Source organism: Alexandromys fortis, unplaced genomic scaffold (assembly GCF_014885135.2).
Source record: "Alexandromys fortis isolate MF-2015 unplaced genomic scaffold, M_Fortis_MF-2015_v1.1 scaffold_68, whole genome shotgun sequence".
In the NCBI taxonomy this organism is placed as follows: domain Eukaryota; kingdom Metazoa; phylum Chordata; class Mammalia; order Rodentia; family Cricetidae; genus Alexandromys; species Alexandromys fortis.
Window position 1 is genome coordinate 2,309,670 of NW_026067948.1, and position 5,272 is coordinate 2,314,941.

The window sequence follows — 5,272 nt, forward strand, 5'->3', positions numbered from 1 at the left end:
TTTTTTTTTTTTTTTTTTTTTTTCTGAAAGCCAGCAGGGCCCCGCGGCAGAGCGCACCGAGGCAATGTTCTCCGCAGGGGTCAGCATCCGGCTTCCTCCCCAAGCTGAGCTCTTGACGAGGCAGGGAGGGAGTCATAGTTGTCGTTGGCACCCAGGGCGGCTTTTTAATTTTTATTTTTATTTATCACCATGTCTAAGGATAGACGGGACAGGGGCAGCCATTCCCACCGCCCGAGACCACCCAGACTGACTTATCCCTAAGCAACATCACCTCCCTGCGGAAGATTCCCTGCGAGGCTCAGCAATTAACCGCCGGGTTTGCAGCGGGAACTATTGAGGTGATTAGTATTCAGGCTTAATTCTCAGAACCCGCTCGGGAATTCAGAGTGCGGTAGTATTCAGCCGCGTTTCGAAACATCAATAAAATGTTAGTCATTTGCGGATGAATGAAAACATTTTTCTTTACCGTCTGCTGTGCTAGAGAAATAATTGTCAAATGGCAGCCTCTCGCTAATACTGATGCCAGACACCTAGAGAACGTTCTCCTCTTGTTGACTTCATTTAACATTCTTGGCGGTGCACTCCAGATAAAGCCTAAAATTATCGAGAACAAACGAGGTATTAGAAGACCTGACTTCCCACTACGTGGCCAGCCAGGTCCATGCGGTATTATTTCGGTATCGATAAACTAGACGCCAATGAAAAGAGGCAGAAGGATCAGCTTGTGGCATTGAGCCAAAGTTTAAAGATATTGTATGCAAGAACAGGAGAGCCAGCGCCTTGGTGTACAAACCACTGAAAAGCATCTTTTCCTAACTGCCTTCCCCAGAGACTGACATCCTCGGTGCTCGCGGGTGGGGGCGTGGGAAGGGGGATTTCTGTGGCCAAGGACTGAGCTCTGCAGCAATTTTAATATGTACAACAACCCTGCAGGCTTGTAAACCCAAACTGGAGCCACTTCTACTTAAAGGCAAGGAGTTTCTTTTGCGTGTTTCTGGTTCCTATCTCAGCTTCCATTCGATGATCAAAAAATATTTAACACTTAGAGAGCTGATCCAAATAAAAGCAGAAAGGACCTGCTGGGATTTAGAGTTACTTATAGGTCTGTCCCAGTTAAGGAGCGCAAGAGTGCACCTCAGGCAGCTGCTCTTGCTCCCTGCTCTTCCGCCGTCCTCAACTAGAAGGGGAATTAACTTTAACAGCTTATTATGATGGGCTTTCCCCTTGACCCTTCTGCGAGTTCGTATCCAAGTGAATTTTACATGGTTTCCAGCATTTGCTTCCAAGGTCCCAGAATTCCTCTCAGCAGAGATATAAATCCTGGAATTCTTGGCTATATTTGAGGGAATTCCGGAGCAAAACCAAATAATAAAACGAGGACGGTAGGCAATCCTACTGGTAGAATAAATAGAAAGTCACACTGTCTTAAACATTTTAGATGGTGAAGACCCTATGGTTGTAGTGGCACACAGGCTTGGTTAGAAGTCATGGAAAGTGACAGAAATTGTATGTCTTACTTTGTAACCATGTGCTTTGCTATTTCTAAATCTCAAGTTTAGAAGGCTCATCATGACCAATATGGAGTTGATTTAGAACAGAAGTGGAGTCAGAAAGCGATGACAAATAATTTTCCATTGACTTATACTTTTTCCCCCTAGTGCCTTCTGACCTACATTTTAAACACACAAAATTGTATTGGAAAAGAGGCTGTTTGGAGTTTCCCTCTAGAATTCATTGTTGCCAATGAGATGGCTACCATGAGAATATAGGATAGAAATTCACTATTTTATTTGCTTTTGCCGATGGTGAGTGAAGCCAGCTTCAACTTCCACCTCATCCCTGTGCATAAAAATGTTTAGGCAAGACAGGACCTAGGATCCATTGAAAGAACTGAAAATAAAAACACCTTTGTAATTCCCGCAGGAGTCAACCAGAGCACTGTCTGTCCAGGAAATAGGCTAACAGCTCTCAACTTGCTTAGCGATTCATTTTGAGTTAAGCCAGTTTAAGTCTGAAGCATTTTCAAGTCATTGTGAAATATTAAAAAAAATAAAAGTAAATGAATCTTTAGGGATTTTTTAAAAGAGATGCTCAGCTTATCTCCTAATATTTTTGTTTGTTTTTCTTTTTATTTGTTTATTAAAAAGAAAACAAGCTATTTTTTTTTCATTTTACTTCCCAGTTCTCACTCTCTTCTCTTCTCCCGTTCTCTTCACCTAACCCCACTCCTAACCCCATCCACTCCTCAGAGAGGATAAGGCACATTGCTTTGGGGAAGGTCCAAGGCCCTTCCTACTATATCTAGGCTGAGCAAGGTCTCCATCCAAAGAGAATAGTTTCCAAAAAAGCCAGTACAAGCAGTAGGGATAAATCCTGGTGCCACTGCCAGTGGACCCAGAGTCTATCCCAGCCATGCAACTGTCAACCGCATTCAAAGGGACTAGTGTGGACCTATGCCGTTTCCTTCTCAGTCTGGCTGGAGATAGTGAGCTCCCATTATCTCAGGTAAGCTGTTTCGGTGGATGGACCCATCATGGTCTTGACCTTTTTGCTCTTATGCTCACTCCTCCCTTTCTTCTACTGGATTTTGGGAGCTCAGTCCAGTGCTCCACTGTGGGTCTCTGCCTCTGTTTCCATCAGTTGCTGGATGAAGTTTCTATGGTGATATTTAAGGTATTCCTCAATCTTATAATCAATACAGGGCAAGGCCAGTTTGGGCACCGTCTTATCCATGGCTTAGGGTCTTAGTAGGGTCATCCTTGTGGATTCCTGGGAATTTCTCTAGTGTCAGATTTCTTGCTAGCCCCATAATGGCTCTCTCAATCAAAATATCTCCTTCCTTGCTCTCAACTCTGCCTTTCCTCCATCTCAATTATCCTATTCCCTCATGTTATCCTCCCCTCTCTACTTCTCCCCTCATCTTCCCCTTCCACTTTCTCTAATCTCCCCATCCCCAGGCTCCCGATTTTGTCAGATGATCTTGTCTGTTTTCCCTTTACAGGTGGATCTTTGTATGTTTTTCTTAGGGTTCACCTTGTTATTTAGCTTCTCTAGGATCAATCCTTTGCTCTACAGCTAGTATCCATTTATGAGTGAGTGTTTGTTTGTTTTTTAAGACAGGGTTTTTCTTTGTAGCATTGGAGCCTGTCCTGAAACTAGCTCTTGTACACCAGGCTGTCCTCGAACTCACAGAGATTTGCCTGCCTCTGCCTCTGCCTCCTGAGTGCTGGGGATAAAGGCATGTGCCACCACTGCCCGGTGACTCTTAGCATTTTGAAATCAGGTGACTGGGATTGCCCTGGCAGATACTCAACAGCACCCCAGCCTCAGCAGGTAGTCGCTGACAGCATCCGGAGAAGACCAGGGTGCTATAATTCCCTGACATTACTAAATATTCTGCTATCCAGGACCAAGTCATTCCCAGGTAAGAACTGACCCTTAGGGTAGGTGTCATTAGCATGAACACCTGTCTACATTCCTCCTCCTCACCTATATTAAGGAGGCAGAGCTGTGGCCAACACCCGATACTGCTTTGAAGTCTACAAAATAGAAGTGGCAGGGCTGGAGAGATGGCTTGGTGGTTAAGAGCTTTGCCTGCTCTTCCAAAGGTCCTGAGTTCAATTCCCAACAACCACATGCATGGTGGCTCACAGCCATCTGTAATGAGACTTGGTGCCCTCTTCTGGCCTGCACTGTATACATAATAAATAAGTAAATATTAAAAAAAATAGAAGCGGCTCCTCGTTAAGCCCAACTTCTCCCTTGGTTCTGATTCATTGAGGAGACCTGGTTAGTACAATTGGGGTTTAATAGTTATCCCAGAAGGATTTAATAATAAGCTCCAACTGAACACCTCCCCATGGGAACAGATGTGCTAGGTTGTGCCATACACAGCCACCAGCTCTTCTTAATGCTTTGCTCCTATGTGGTTCTGTGGCAAATGCTGCTGTGAAGTAGGTTTCAGGAGAGACTCTTAAATTTAGGGCAGAGTTGGAATGACAAGTCTCACCTTTCAGAGAAATTTAGCATTTTGTGACTTCTTAAAAAAAAAGTATATTTGATGTGATGAGCTTCCTTCCAGGAGGAGCTACCTCCTCAGGCCTCTGTGTTCCTTACATGGGATCAACAGCTACAGGGAAGGTAGCCCGTGAAATGAACATTGAATAAAGGTGAGCAGAGTCACTGACCTGTGGATTCATTCAATCTGAACAGTGAGTAAGCTCACCTCAGTCTCTGTGCTACAGGGTTGGCTGGGTGGGGATGACGCCTAGGCTGTTCCCAAAACGTTCTCGAGCATTCCCTGGAGAGACTCCACAAATGTCACCCAAGAGTTAAACAGGAATCTTCCTAGTGTGAGAGGAAAACTTTTTTTCAAACACTAAAATCTTTGTTCTTTTGACTTGTAAGATGGGAGATTTAATTAACTATATGTCATGACATATTTCCATGGATTGTACAAAATTGTAACTTTCATTTAATAGTCTCAACGATAATCTCATTTCCAAAAGTCTGTAGGCACATTCAATATATGAACTAAAACAAAAACATCAAACTTGATGTTTTTATTGTACTGTGAAGAGAAAAAAAATATCCCCAAATCCCAAATTAGCATGTTATGTTACTCTATGTCATGATTTGTTAAAAGGTTTTTCCTCAGTGCAGTGAGAAGGCACTGATGCTGACAACAACTTCTCCTTTTCCTCTTCTACAGCACCCAGGTCTCCAGCCCATGGATCCTGCCACCTCCATCAGCTGACTGTCTCTGAAATACTGTCATAGGCACATTCCTTTGTTTCCTATGATTCTGTACCAAGTCAGTTGACAATAAGGTTAAACCATCACAACTAATAATGTTGAGCATGGAAACCAAGTCAGGTCCTGACACCTTCTGGTTGGAAGTTATAGGCCTGTGCCAATGAAAACAGTATGGTGCATTTAAGCGCATTAAATAATGTAACAATACAATGTCTAGAAACAAATCTAAACAAATACACCAAGGTAAGTATCAACAATGGTACCCCCAAATTAAATAGATACTGCCGGAAACATTGACTTCTAACATACAGAAAAATATAGTTGGTCTTTGTCTTACAGTGTGCAAAATATCAATTCAGACTGATGAACTATCTAAACATAGAACCTTAACCCATCTCTATCCTTAGTAAAGAACAAGGAGGGAGGTGTCCTTGAAACTGACCTTGACATTGATTGAGACAGCGGGCGGAACTCTTAGGACAAATCAAAGCTACACAGTGCCAGCATGTCACTCTAA